Here is a 15759-nt window from a genome sequence, read left to right on the forward strand (position 1 = left end):
AGGTATAAAAAAATTTACAACCTGAAGAGACCTTAGAAATAATGTATTCCTGGGCAAGTTACTCATTCTCTATGTGTCTCTTTTCTCACCAGTAAAATAGGTATGCTAATAATACCTACCTCATAGAGTTATGAGAATTAAGGAATTATTACATGTAAAATTCTCAACTAGTACATGATTAATGGTAAGTACTCAAAAAGTGATAGCTGTTATTGCTTTTTAAACTTTTTTTTTTAACATTTTTATTGGTTGAAATAGGTTTCAGACAATTGTAAATAAATTTTAAAAAATCTAAAAAATGTTAAGGCTGAGAGAATTTTGAGAGCTTAGTACAAGGTAGTATATTGTATCAGGCTTGTTCTGTGCCTACGCTTAATTACCAGATTTCTGTGCTTCTGGACTTATAATGTATAGTTGTTGTTTTAATACTAACATTCTGATTGGATACGTCCAGCACTTCACTTGGGTAAATCACAATCTTTCTTTTCTTCTCTCACAAAGGACACTTTGAAATGATCCTAAAATACGTTCTTATTCGGATAGATAGAACAGCTAGTGGTAGAGGCCCTAACCAAAAAAAAAAACAAAACAAAACAAAAAGAAAGAAAGGAATGGAGAATCAGAGGAGCTAACTTCAGAAGGTAATGGAAGGGACTGTTGTTATGTGGGCATACTGGGGATCACGACACTCCATGGACAGGCATCACTGTACAGCTGTGCCTGTTGGAAACTGGAGCTGGCAAGCTATTAGAAATTAAGACTGCATATTCTGTCTCTGTCTTTCAGGAACTGCAAGGTTTGGCATCTCTTTTTTGCTCTGTACATCTGTTCAGTTTTCCTTTCTTCCAACTGGCTTTCTCAGTTTCAGCTTGTATGTGGAGTGTAATGGCTGCTCAGCTCCTTTATCAAGAGAATTCTCAATCTATCCTTTCGGCATTTATCCCTGCTGCTAAATGGCTCAGTTTAAAAAAAAAATTTTTTAAATCATTTGTTTGTTTATTGAAGGGTCAGTACATTTATGTGGTTCAAAATTCAAGAGATACAGTTTGAAGTCTTCCTGCCACTCCTTTTCTTCAGCCACCCAAATTTTGGCAATCCAAATCACCAGTTCCTTGTATATACTCTCAGAGATATATTATGCATGTGTACCTGTATCCATGTATATTCTCCCCATTCTTTTTTTTCCCCCCTAGATGGATGCTATTATATAGCTTATGTTGGACATTCTTTCATGTCAGTAAATAAAGAACTTGCTTTTTTTTTTTTTTTTTAATGGATGCATAGCATTTCATTGTGTGGATGAATTATATAATTACTTTGTTTTCAATTTTTTGCTGTTGTAAACAGTGTCCTAGTACAAACCCTAATATGTGTCATTTTAGACATGTGCTAGTATGGCTATAGAATAAATGCCTTGAATTTGGAATTGCTTATAGAAAGGGGATGGGGATTTCAGAATAACCATGTGTTGAATAAGCTTTTATCCACCTTTTTATATGCTAAATCCTGTGTGCATTTGATTCTATTTCTGCACTTTATGTTCTCTTAATTTGCCTGTCAAATAATGTGCCAATATCACAGTTTTAATTATTGTACTTATATAATATACATGTATACATTATAATGTATAATGGTAATTAAGGGTATAGACTTGAACTAAGCTGCCTAACTTTGAGTCTTGTCTTTATCACTTTCTTAGCTGTGTGACCTTGGGCATGTTATTCAACATCCCTGTAATTCAATGTCCTTATTTGTAAAATAGAGATGATAATGATACCTATCTAATAGAGGGCTGATGCAAGGATTACATGAGTTAAGCTATATAAAGTGCTTAGAAAAGTACTTAGCATGTAGTTGGTGCTGTATAAGTATTAGGTCTTTATTTTTTTGCTGTTATTGGCAGAGCTAGTTCCTCTTCATTATTATTTTTTCAGAATATTCCTGGCTGTTCTTGTTTGCTTATATTTTATTTTAACTTTAGAATCAGTTGGTCTGTCTAATCAGGATAGACTAGGTAATAAGTTAGTACCACAACAACAATCCCCCTTAACCACCCTCCCTAATCTCAGTGGATTAACACATCCAAAGTTTGTTACTTGTAATACATGTCCCATATGGATCAGGAGGTGGTTCTTACCCCCTCAGACCCCCCCAAAGGAGGTGAGAGGTGGGCTATACCCATTTTTTATCACCCAGAGACCCAGGCTGACAGAGTCTTCAACCATCATTCTAGAAAGCTGGCAGTTACCATTGCAGAGAGAAACAGAGTGATGAGTCAAGTACTAGTGGAAACTAAAAGCCAGAAGGGATGTATATCACTTCCTTTTATATCTCACTGGCCAAAGCAAGTCATATGGTCTCATGTATTGCCGGGGGGCATGGAGAAAGTGTAGTTTTGTTATGTGCCTGGGAGGGCAGCTGGAAATATTTGATCAAGAGTTGTAATGGGCCGGGTGCGGTGGCTTATGCCTGTAATCCCAGCACTTTGGGAGGCTGAGGTGGGCAGATCACGAGGTCAAAAGTTTGAGACCAGCCTGACCAACATGGTGAAACCCCGTCTCTACTAAAAATACAAAAATTAGCTGGGTGTGGTGGTACGCACTTGTAATCCCAGCTACTCAGGAGGCTGAGGCAGGAGAATCTCTTGAACCCAGGAGGCAGAGGTCGCAGTGAGCCAAGATCACGCCACTGCACTCCAGCCTGGGCGACAGAGCGAGACTCAGTCTCAAAAAAAAAAAAAAAAAAGAGTTGTAATGACTTTGCTCTGCTGGTTGCTGAATATTTGGGTCACCCGTTATGTTACATGCACCACTCTGAACCCCTTCCTTGGAGACACTACTCATGTTTTTATCTAGTAACTACATTTATCGGAATAAGCGATGTACAGAGTCTATTAATCAGATTCAGAGGAGGTTTCTCTTGGTCCAGACAACTGTGAATGAAACAAATAAGTTATCAGTTGGTCTAAAACAATCATCTTAGTTTGTTTTTTTGTGTGTGTGTGTTTGTTTTGCTTTTTGAGACAGGGTCTTGCTCTGTCACCCAGGCTGGAGTGCAGTGGCGTGATCTTGGTTCACTGTACTCTCTGCCTTTCAGGTTCAAGCGATTCTCATGCCTCAGCCTCCCGAGTAGCTGGGATTACAGGCATGCGCCACCACGTCCGGTTAATTTTTGTATTTTTTAGTAGAGAGGGGGTTTTGCCATGTTGGCCAGGCTGGTCTTGAACTCCTGGCCTCAAGTGATCTGCCCGCCTTGGCCTCCCAAAGTGCTAGGATTACAGGTGTGAGCCACCAGACCCAGCTCATCTTAGTATTTTTTTAGGTTCCTTGCTGGGTAGGAGTAGAGATGCAGAGGGAACTTTCACTTTTAACTCTACATATGTCTGTGTTATTTGAATATTTTTTTGCAGTGAGCAGATAGTATGTAAAAGGAAATATTTTGCCGGAGGTGGTGGCTTATGCCTATAATCCCAGCACTTTGGGAGGCGGAGGTGGGTGGATCACCTGAGGTCAGGAGTTCGAGATCAGCCTGGCCAACATGGCAAAACCCCATCTCTACTAAAAATACAAAAATTAGCTGGGCGTGGTGGTGCCCACCTGTAATCCCAGCTACTCGGGAGTCTGAGGTAGGGGAATTGCTTGAACCTGGGAGGTGGAGGTTGCAGTGAGCTGAGATCGGGCCACTGTACTCTAGCCTGGGCGACAGAGCGAGCGACTCCATCTCTAAATAAATAAATAAACAAATGGAAATATTTTAAAAGCCTAAAACTTTTAATCCTCACATCAGCTCTTTCTATTAGATAGGTGTCATTATCATGTCCATTTTACAAATAAGGACATTGAATTATGGGATGTTAAATAACATGCGCAAGGCCACACAGCCAAGGAAGTGGTAAAAACAAGGGTCAAAAAGCCAGGCAGTTTAGCTCAAGTGTACTCTCTTAACCACCAGGCTATGCTGCCTGTTATAAAAATGCAGTATTTAAAACAGTGTGATACTGGCACGTAATTTGACAAAAGAATTCTCTTATCCCAATTTCATACTAAATGAAATAATGTATAGTATGTGGGGCCAGAGCTGGAACATGAGACCTGAGACCTAACTCTAAGCTATTGCCTACCAAGATGCCTTTCTTAATGCATGGGCTTCTGTGTATAGCTTGTAACAAAAATAAAAATAGAGGTTTTTTTTTTTTTTCTTATTTGCAATGAACATAGCAACAAAAAAAAGACTGTTTACTTTGAGAAGAATGATCTTTGGGATAATAATACTTGAAAATGAGGGATGATCCAGGAAAGTTACCTGGAGAGGATGACCTCAGTGAGAGGGCAGTCTGTACTGATAGGGAAGGGTGATGGTGCATACTAACTGGTTTCCAATTTGAAGATCTTTTCTGGAGTACTTAGTTGTATTTTATTTATTTTGATCACTGAGTTTTAAGGAAACAGCTTACAAAGGCAACAGAAGAGAGGAAAACCTTCATTCTTTGTGCAAGTATAAAATGTTTATTAAAACACAGATTTTGTTTTGTCTTTAGGAAAAAGAAAAAATATAAGCCGTGTATATACTACATTCTTCCTTTACTTCTCTGATGGGAAATGAAAAAAAATGATTTTTTCTTTTTACAAATGCAGTATGTTTTATTATGGGAAAAAATCAAGCAAAAACTAAAAACAAACCCCATACCCACTTTCCTACTGGGAGACAACAATCTAATAGAAGTTCTGGGGCATATCCTTTTAAAGCCTCTTTGATGTGTATCATTTTGTGTTGCTAACCAAAACATATACAAAGCAATTTTTTGTTGTCATTTTTCACTCATATATTTTGAACCTTCTAAACTGGAGATCTTAAATTGAAGGAGAAAGGGTTTTTGGTGGTTGGTTTTTGTTTTTACCTCTCTTTAGAACTTACTGCACATTTATTTCTTTTCACACTATTTAACATCCAGTACTTTTGTCTTACAATTTTTATTGTTATTTGTTTCTTCTGTTAGATTCAGTTCCTTGAAGGCGTCTGTATTCTTCATTCTGTTAAGCTCGTATTAAGTTTACATGAGGACAGGACATATGTTAACAGAAGTGATTGTGGGGGAAAAAGGCAGAAGGCATTTCAGCAGTTATTTCAGGGTACAGATCAATCACTGATTCACTTACAGTCCAGTGTTACTTAATTTGCTGGTGTAACCAAAAACTAAGGAAGTACACATTTGTATACAGGTATTTAAGCTCCTTTCCTATTTTTTAAGCTGAGGTAAAATATTCTTGTGATGTTAATTTTTTATGTGACCTGTTGAACAGAACATACTCAGTCTAAGGTACTGTTAACTATTGAAAACAAAAATGTGTAGGAGGACAGCAAGGCTAATTCCTTTTAAAATGTCATGAGTTAATTTCTTTTAAGAAGAGGGAAGCGTGGGTTTCCTGTCTAGTTTTTAGGTGGTGATTTTTAAAAGAATAGCACTTCCATAGTGTTAGCAGCTAATTTGTAAATGTGCATATTAATTGGTAATAAGCAGAAGTAAGAGCCACGTTTTTCTTTTCTTTGCTAAAAAAGTATTAATAGTTACCAATTCTGTTACATTATAGAAGACCAATAATGATATATATGTTAAATTGCATCAAATAATATTTATCCCAGTGTGCTAAGATTATTTTTTTTTACCATCTTTAAATCTTTTTTTTTCTTTTGCCTCAAAAAGTGACATTTATTCAAAGAAAAAAAAATGACAAGATGTCCATCCCTTGGCTCCCTTCCCTCCCCTCTCCTGCTGTTCCTCAGACCCCCGAGATTGAGCCCTGGCTGGGGCTGGGTGGTAGGACAGCCCCTCAGATGAGGTCAGCAACATTGAGGGGCATTTCCTCAATGGAGGTGTTGTAGAAGGTCTCGATGTCTCAGAGTTCCTTTTGTCTTCTTCTGTCACCATGTTAATAGCCACACCTTTACGGCCAAACTGTCCACCTCGACCGATTCTGTGGATATAATTTTCCCTATTGGTGGGAAGGTCATAGTTGATGACTAAAGAAACTTGCTGCATATCAATGCCTCTGACCTACGTCAAGAAAGACAACTCTTCAGCATGTGCACGAGAGGACACGCTATCCTGAAAGGAAGACACTTAGGTATCCATGTAGGCAGCCAAGGAAGGCAGAGGAAATAACCAGCCCTGTTCCCTAAATGCCTTAGGCATGCCAGATTCTATTCCAGGTTGCTACTTTCCTGAGAGGGGCACTGGATGTTCCCCTTGGAGAGGGAATCACCTTGGATTACCATCTTTAAATCTTAAAGGGATTTTTCTCATAGGTATTCTACTTAAGTATAGACAAATAATTTAATCATCCCATAGTGTATCCACCATATTTGTGGCTTGTAAAAGTTTTAAAAGTTGGGCATAAGTAGCTGATAAGTTACAAAAAGATACAAATTTCAATAAGGTAATTTTAGTTAAAGTGACAGGAAATGGGGGTGCATTTTGAATAGAAAAACACGGAACTCCAAAAACAAGACAAAAAACCATGTTATTTCCAAAGAGAACATCTCAGTTGTGCAGAAAGAATTAACATAGCAGGCCTGATTGAGACTGATATGCTTAGCGAGGTCTGCTTGCAAGGTTGGCCCTTGGCTGGCATCTAGGAACTTGGGTTTGGGGAGGGTTCCTACCATTTCCAGAACCAAAAAGAGTGGCCCATTGTGCCTAAGCTGTTTGTATAAACAATGTGGTTTATACAGAACACCTTTCTTTCTGGGAGTCTGGAATTTTGCTGTGTAGTAGGCAGAGGGTGCTTATGTGATCACCCCCTAAGAAGAACCTTGGAGACAGCATTTTACACATGTTGTTATAATTAATTGCTGGAGGAAGTAAGTATGTCTTGTGTGACTCCACTGGGAGAAGACTTTTGGACACTTGTGCCTGGTTTTCTCTGGACATTGCCCCATGCACCTTTTTCCTTTGCTGATTTTGCTTTATATCCCTTTGCTGTGATAAAGCACGGCCATGAGTACAACTATGTGCTGAGTTTTCTGGGTCCTCCTAGTGAATCATCAAATCTGAGGGTGTCCTTGAAGACTCCCAACACAGTAGTGGATCAGGTAAGTTTATAATGGGAATCTACATGTTCATACAAAGTCTCTACATGGAAGCTTTCAATGGGTAGATAGTATTTTTTGGGTTTAAGTTGTGCCCAAATAGGGTAGGAGATAGAATATGCGAAACTAAAATTAAGTTTGGGATCTGAAGGAGAGAAAAAAAAAGGCTCTTAATTTGTGACTGACAGACTTCTGTTTAAGTTTTATCTTTGTGAAACTGTATCTTGGTGTCTAGCTATCTGATAAGGTTCTGTACTGTATAGAAATATATTATTCAGGAAGGAGAACTGAAAGTGAGACAACATAAAAGTAACTCAAGAAAGTGTTGTGGGCCAGGCGCGTTGACCCATGCCTCCAATCCCAGCACTTTGGGAGGCTGAGGCATGCAGATCACCTGAGGTCAGGAGTTCAAGACCAGTCTGGCCAACATGGCAAAACCCCATCTCTACTAAAAATACAAAAATTATCCAGGTGGAGTGGTATGCGCCTATAATCCTAGCTACTTGGGAGGCTGAGGCATGAGAATCTCTTGAACCTGGGAGACGGAGGTTGCAGTGAGCCGAGATTGTACCACTGCATTCTAGCCTGGAAGACAGAGGCAGACCCGTCTTAAAAAAAAAAAAAAAAAAAAAAGGGCATTGGGGGCCAGGTGCAGTGGCTCATGCTTGTAATCCTAGCACTTTGAGAGGCTGAGGCAGGAGGATCGCTTGAGCCCAGGAGTTTGAGACCAGCTTAGGCAACACAGTGAGACCCTGACTCTACCAAAAGTTAAATGTTGGCTGGCATGGAGGTACATGTCTGTAGTCCCAGCTACTCAAGAGGCTGAGGTGAGAGGATTGCTTGAGCCCAGGAGTTCAAGGCTGCAGTGAGCCATGATTATTGCCACTGCACTCTAGCCGGGTGACAGAGAGAGACCCTGTCTCAAAAAAAAAGGAAAAAGTGCATGGGTTTTGGAACTAGATAGATCTGTGTTAAAATTCTGGTATTAACTGTGATTGTTTAAACTAATTATTTCTTCATTTATAAAATGAGGATAATGCCTGCTGTGTAGAGTGGTTTGAGAGTTAAATTAGATACTGTATATAAAACTTCTACCACTATATCTTTCATATAATAACTCAAAATGTTAGAGTACATTTGCTGTGAAGATGTAGAGAGATTGGAGAAGTTTAAAGGGGGAGAAAGAAAAGGTAAAGTTTGTGTTTCTCTTCTGTTTATTGTTTGATGTGAGGTTGCATAGGAAGATTAGTAGGAGAGAAGAAACATTAAGTTTTAGAAAATGGAGTTTTAAATGGATCTTCACAGTCACCCACTGAGACTTTTTAAGTTTAAGAACTAGGAATATCATAAATACAAAGTCATTCAGAGGATGGAAGAGGCATAGAAACTGTTTCCATACCTTTACAGTGAGGTTGTCGTGAATTATTGACACCTGTGTGTTAGTAGGTTTCAATAACTGATTTAAACACATCCAACCTCATTCCCTCATCACAAATGCTTCCAGATAATAATGGGATAATTTGCCAGGTGTGGTGGCTCATGCCTGTAATCCCAGCACTTTGGGAGGCTGAGGCGGGTGGATCACCTGAGGTCAGGAGTTCGAGACCAGCCTGGCCAACACGGCGAAACCCCCATCTCTACTAATAATACAAACATTAGCTGGGCATAGTGGTGTGTGCCTGTAATCCCAGCTACTAGGGGGGCTGAGGCAGGAGAATCGCTTGGACCTGGGAGGCAGAGGTTGCAGTGAGCTGAGATCGTGCCACTGCACTCCAGCCTGGGCAACAGAGCAAGACTCCATCTTTAAAAAAAAAAAAAAAGGGATAATCTGGATAAATTTATAGACATGATACCCGATTAGCATTCCTAGAATTCATGTTTAGAAAAGATAGTGGCATCTTGAAACAGAATTGTGTGATTCTGGTATATGTGACTTTGTTTTTTTTTTTGGAGACGAAGTCTTGCTCTGTCGCCCAGGCTGGAGTGCAGTGGTGTGATCTGGCTCACTGCAGCCTCTGCAGCCTCTGCCCCGCTGGTTCCAGCAATTCTCTTGCCTCAGCCTCCTGGGTAGCTGGGATTACAGGTGCCTGACACCACGCCTGGCTACTTCTTGATTTTTAGTAGAGACGGGGGTTTCACCATGTTGGCCAGGCTGGTCTCGAACTCTTGGCCTCAGGTGATCCGCCTCCCTTGGCCTCCCAAAGTGCTGGGATTACAGGCATGAGCCACTGCGCTTGGCCTGGGTGGGTTTTTTAAAAATACCTTTTTAATCTTGAAATAGTTTCAGGATTACAGAAAAGTTGCAAGAATAGCACAAACAACTCTCATGTACGCTTTGCCTAGATTCCCTAATTGTCAACATTTTGTCTCATTTATTTTATCGTATTCTCTCTCCCTCTTTACCTTTCCTTCCTTTTCCTTCTCTTTTAAACTAGGAGTGTGTATCAAAATCACCTGGAAAACTTTTTTTTTTTTGGCACAGGGTTTCACTCTGTCATCCAGGCTGGAGTGCAGTGGCATGGCACAGCTCGTTGCAGCTTTGACCTCCTTGGGCTCAGGTGACCCTCGCACTTCAGCCTGTCAAGTAGCCGGGACTATAGATGTGTGCCACCACGCCAGCTAATTTTTATATTTTTAGTAGAGACATGGTTTCACCATGTTTCCCAGGCTTGTTTCGAATTCCTGGACTCAAGTGATCCACCCACCTCAGCCTCCTAAAGTGCTAGGATTACTGGTGTGAGCCACTGTGCCCAGCAGAAATTTTTTTTTTTTTGAGACGGTTTCGTTCTTGTCGCCCAGGCTGGAATGCAATGGCGTGATCTCGGCTCACTGCAGCCTCTACCTCCTGGGTTTAAGCAGTTCTCCTGTCTCAGCCTCCCGATTAGCTGGGACTACAGTCACACGCCACCACGACTGGCTAATTTTTGTATTTTTAGTACAGACAGGGTTTCACCATATTGATCAAGGTAGTCTCAAACTCCTGACCTCAGGTGATCCACCCTCAGCCTCCCAAAGTGTTGGGATTACAGGCGTGAGCCACCTCGCCTGGCCTTTTTTTTTTAACTGTGTGTTTTTTTTTTTTTTGAACCAAGCAGGTGTATTCTGGAAGAAAATCAGACACCCTCCCTGGTTAAGAATTAGTTAACTATAATGTATTGGTGAGTTGAGTTTGTAGTCTTTTGGTGGGGGTAAAAGGGCCCTCAAAGTCATAGCAGGTTTAGTTGTCCAGCCTTGAAGAGTATTTGATTTACTCTTTAGCTTTTTCAATATATATTTTTTATTATCCCTTGGGTGCCATTGTTGCTATTGAGAAACTGTCAGCATAATTGTCCTTTCTGTAGACAATCTGTCATTTCTATCTGGTGGTTAAATTTTTTTTTTTTTGGTCTTTAGTGTCTTGCATTTTCACTGGAAAGTGACTAGGTGTAGATTTCTTATTATCCTACTAGCAATTTTTTGTGCTTCCAGAAACTACAGCAGTTTTTGGAAAAGTCTCAGCAATTATATCTTCAAATATTGCCTCTTTCTCATTTTTCTTTTCTTTCCCTCTTGAATGGTATTTAGATATGTTGGACATTCTATTCTGTCCTCATGTTGCATAACTTCCATTTGATATATTCAGTTTTTGTTTCACCATGCTACATTTTGTGTATTCACAGTCCTCTTTAGTTGATCTAATCTGCTATTTAATTCATCCATTGAACTAATTTCAATTATTATGTCTTTTATTTCTGCAGATTCTGTTTGATTCTCTTTAAAATCTGGTCTTATAAAAAATTGTGGTAAAATACATATAACATAAAATTTACCATTTTAACCATTTGAAAATGTACAGGTCAGTGGGTTATTTTTTTTAATTAATTAATTAATTTTTTTTTTAAGACTGAGTTTCGCTCTTGTTGCCCAGGCTGGAGTGCAGTGGTGTGATCTTGGCTCACTGCAACCTCTACCTCCTGGGTTTAAGCGATTCTCCTGCCTCAGCCTCCCGTGTAGCTGGGATTACAGGCACCTGCCACCACACCCGGCTAGTTTTTGTGTTTCTAGTATAGATGGGGTTTTGCCATATTGCCCAGGCTGGTCCTGGAACTCCTGGACTATTCTATTCCAAGTTACTACTTCCTGAGAGGGGCACTGGATGTCCCCCTTGGAGAGGGAATCACCTTGGATTACCATCTTTAAATCTTAAAGGGATTTTTCTCATAGGTATTTTACTTAAGTATAGACAAATAATTTAATCATCCCATAGTGTATCCACCATATTTGTGGCTTGTAAAAGTTTTAAAAGTTGGGCATAAGTAGCTGATAAGTTACAAAAAGATACAAATTTCAATAAGGTAATTTTAGTTAAAGTGACAGGAAATGGGGGTGCATTTTGAATAGAAAAACACGGAACTCCAAAAACAAGACAAAAAACCATGTTATTTCCAAAGAGAACATCTCAGTTGTGCAGAAAGAATTAACATAGCAGGCCTGATTGAGACTGATATGCTTAGTGAGGTCTGCTTGCAAGGTTGGCCCTTGGTTAGCATCTAGGAACTTGGATTTGGGGAGGAACTTCTGGCCTCAAGTGATCCGTCCACCTCGGCCTGCCAAAGTGCTGGGATTACAAGCGTGAGCCATCGCGCTTTTCATACTGTTGTGTAACCATCCATCACTACCATATAACCATACATGACCACCATCCATCTCTAGAACTCTTTTCTTCTTCCAGACTGAAGCTCTGCATCTGTTAAACTGTAATTCCCTGTTTGCCCTTTTCCTCTAGCCCTTGGCAACCACATTTTACTTTCTGCCTTTATGAGTTTGACTACTCTAGGTTCCTCATATAAATGGAATCATATAGTATTTGCCCTTTTGTAACTGGCTTATTTCATTTAACTTAATGTCTTCAAGGTACATCCGTGTTGTAACGTGCAGGAGAATTTCTTTTTTTTTTTTTTTAAAGGCTGAATGATATTTAATGGTGTGTATATAGCCCATTTTCGTTATCCACTCATCTCTTTATGGACTACTTTGCTTGCTTCCACTTTTTGGCTATTGTGACTAATGCTGCAGTGAACATGGGAATGCAAGTATATCTGAGTTCCTGCTTTCAATTCTTTTGAATATATATATACAGAAGTGGAATTGTTGGATCATACGGTAATTCTATGTTTAATTTTTCTGAGGAACCACCATACTGTCTTCCATAGTGGCTTTACCATTTTATATTCCCACCAATAATGCACAAGGGTTCTAGTTTCTCCATACCCTCACCAACATTTGTTATTTTCTGTGTTCGTATTTTAATAATAGCCATCCTAATGGCTGTGATGTGGTATCTCACTGTTTTTTGTTTTTTGTTTTTTTTGAGACAGAGTTTTACTGTGTTGCCCAGGCTGGAGTGCAGTGGCGTGATCTCAGCTCACTGCATCCTCTGCCTCCTGGGTCCCAGTGATTCTCCTGCCTCAGCTTCTTGAGTAGCTGGGACTACAGGAATGCACTGCCATGCCCGGGTAAGTTTTGTATTTTTGGTAGAGACGGGGTTTCACCTTTCACCTTGTTGGCCAGGCTGGTCTCGAACTCCTGACCTCAGGTAATCCGCCCGCCTCAGTCTCCCAAAATGCAAGGATTATAGGCATGAGCCACCATGCCTGGCCTCTCATTGTCATTTTGATATGCATTTCCCTAATGATTCGTGATGTTGGACATCTTTTAACAAGTGTTTATTGGCTATTTGTGTATCTGTTTTCGAGAAATTTTTAAGTCCTTTGCCCATTTTTGAATCTGTTTGCTTTTTTGTTGTTGACTTGTTGGTCTTTGTTTTATAGTGCCATTTTCTTCTTACTATCATTACCCTCTTTTTTTCTTTAAGCATATTAAACACAACATATTTGTTTCTGAGTAACCAGTTATTCCCAAATTTAGCAGCTTAAAACAAACAACATTTATTCTGAGTGTCAGAAATCTGAGAGTGGCTTAGTTGGGTGGTTCTAGCTCAGGGTCTCTCACAAGGTTCCAATCATACTGCTAGCTGGAGCCCTTGTATTCTTCAGTGGATTTTAATTATTTGCAGAAATATGAAGTGTTTTGTGTGTAGAGTTTTAATTTGTGTGTAAATAGTGTGTTGATACCTTAAAAATTGTTTTTTAGAAATCTTTATTCCATGTTAGCAGAAATTATATGATACGTAAAAAAATCATTTTCAAGCCTCCATCAGTAGTTTCTCAAATTTATCTTTGATACCCCTGGCTCTTTAGAAAGCACTCTGCTTAATGTTCATGATTTGATTGTTGACGTTTAGTTCAGTGAAGTAGTTTAATTTCCATAAAAACTTCCTTTGCCCTTTAGGAAACTATTAAGGATGATTGATTTTTCAGTTACTAAATTCGTGCTCATGTAACAAGATTCTTGAAAGAGGTTATTGTATTTGAAACACTGGAAATGGTATTTGTCCAAAAAAAATGTGTTTCTACCTTGCAGGACCTTCACTGTAGTCAAAATTATGAAATTTATAAAAACTAATATTAACTCTGTTTTGACCATCGGAAAAAAGATATTTAGGTGAGATTATAAAAAAGTGAATTTATTATGACAGTTTGATTAGTAAGTCAAGAAACTGTTCCTCACCAGTCCACTAGGGGATACTCCAGTACTTAGGAAGAAAATTCAGTTGCTGCTATCACTTAAAAATTAGGCCAGGATTGAGACCATCCTGGCTAACAAGGTGAAACCCCATCTCTGCTAAAAAAATACAAAAAATTAGCCGGGCCACGTGGTGGCGGGCGCCTGTAGTCTCAGCTACTCAGAAGGCTGAGGCAGGAGAATGGCGTGAACCTGGGAGATGGAGCTTGCAGTGAGCCGAGATCGCTCCAGCCTGGGCGACAGAGCGAGACTCCGTCTCAAAAAAACCCAAAAAAACAAAATACAACAACAACAAAAAATTAGGCCAGGCACGGTGGCTCACACCTGTAATCCCAGCACTTTGGGAGGCCAGGGAGGGTGGATCACTTGAGGTCAGGAGTTCAAGACTAGCTTAGTGAACATGGTGAAACCCCATCTCTACTAAAAATACAAAAAATTAGCTGGGCGTGGTCGCAGGCGCCTGTTATCCCAGCTATTTGGGAGGCTGAAGCAGGAGAATTGCTTGAACCCAGGAGGCCGAGGTTGCAAGTGAGTCAAGATTGCGCCATTACATTCCAGCCTGAGTGACAGAACGAGACTCTGTCTCAAAAAAGAAACAAACAAAAAATTAAATCCCACTTGCTTACCAGAAAAAAAAAAAAAAGCAGACATTTAGGGCTGGTTTGAGTTACTGATTTGACAATAATATTCACCTTTAGAAAGAGCCTAGTATATTTTTAAAGTTTAGAAATTTTGTGTGACTTAATTGGCCACTTTTTCTGGTAGTGTTGCCACAAATTGACTTCTTTGAGCACTTTAGAAAAACTGATTATTATATTTTTTTCTTGATACATGAAAATTATGGTTCTCATTTTTTTTTGCAAGTTGTGCCCTTTTTTGGAAATTCAGAAAGGCTGATATTTGGTGTGAGTTTGTTATAATTTTCTCCATCATACCATGTATGCTGTTTAAATGTTTACCTTAGAAAAGTATGAAATATGATATGACCTTTGATATAGACAACAACACAGAAGATAATTCATTCTGTTACCAAAGATATTTTAAGTTTAATGTTATCTTGATTTCTTTCTAGTAGTTTAAGTAGTAATTCAAATAGGCATAATACAGTGCGACTTAATGCTTTAAAGAAAAAGATGTAAAAAGTTCTGTACTTGAAATAGCAAAATTTTAAGAAAATAATTCAGACTCTTGTATTTATTAGGAAGAAGTTATCAGACTTAATGTTTCAGAACATACTTTGATTAACCAAAATTTATTAATTTACTTTTCCTAACCTAGTTTTAAAATTTTTTCTGTGTAATATGATTGCACAATTTTTCTGCATGCCATGTGTTTCATTCTTTTATGTCTGTCACATAAGTAATTAAAGGTTAAGTCAATTGTCAGATTTAACTCAACCTGCTTGAGTTAATTTACTTGATTTTTCTGGTACTTACAGGTACAACAAATGGGTGAATTGGTGTGCCATTATGACAACATGACTTGGAAAATGGAAATTCAGGCAGTGTGGGACAAGAACAAGGATATTTATTTGTCCAGTGAGAATAAAAGTGGTCTAGGATTTATTGAGTTTGTTGTAATTTGAGCTTGAGTGTTAATTTTATAGGATGTTATGGAGATACAGTGTTGGTGGAAGGGTTGCATTTGACATTCTCTTATATTTTTTGGTTTGTCTCTGTCTCCCTAATGAAATGAAATAGGAAACAGCTAGAGAGTGGTGGGATATTAGTAGTTGTGCATTTGGATAGATTGACTAGCATGCTCAAGATGCCAGCCGTATCTACCTTTGGTAGAGTGAGAGCCAAGGTATTCCTGTGGATTGTTTTTCGTAACTAAATCTATAACTACTGAGTATAGAGTCCCTGCTATATACAGTGACTAACCAAGGAGTGAAATATGATTGGTTCAAATATTTTGTTATATTTTGACTGTAGGGGAATGGTAAAATGTCACAAAGTATCAGTTACTCTTCTGCTTTATACTTTGTTTGCAATTAAATGTATTTTTCTTAAAGAGAATATAAAAGCAAAAGAAAAACCATTTGTAATG

General features: G+C 39.0%; 1 protein-coding gene and 2 non-coding genes across 6 annotated transcripts in view; 1 reads left to right on the forward strand and 2 right to left on the reverse strand.

The window, feature by feature from the left end:
• The window catches only part of ABL2 (ABL proto-oncogene 2, non-receptor tyrosine kinase), a 126955-nt gene that overhangs the window by 21943 nt on the left and 89253 nt on the right, over positions 1-15759 (forward strand). The gene's annotated exons all lie outside the window — the stretch shown is intronic.
• On the reverse strand, positions 6127-6267 carry LOC129023712 (small nucleolar RNA SNORA67). Its single transcript, XR_008496878.1, has one exon. It is a non-coding gene; the product is annotated as a small nucleolar RNA SNORA67 (small nucleolar RNA).
• Positions 11156-11253, reverse strand: LOC129023719 (small nucleolar RNA SNORA67). The gene has a single exon (XR_008496879.1). It is a non-coding gene; the product is annotated as a small nucleolar RNA SNORA67 (small nucleolar RNA).

This window comes from Pongo pygmaeus, chromosome 1, assembly GCF_028885625.2.
Source record: "Pongo pygmaeus isolate AG05252 chromosome 1, NHGRI_mPonPyg2-v2.0_pri, whole genome shotgun sequence".
NCBI lineage: Eukaryota > Metazoa > Chordata > Mammalia > Primates > Hominidae > Pongo > Pongo pygmaeus.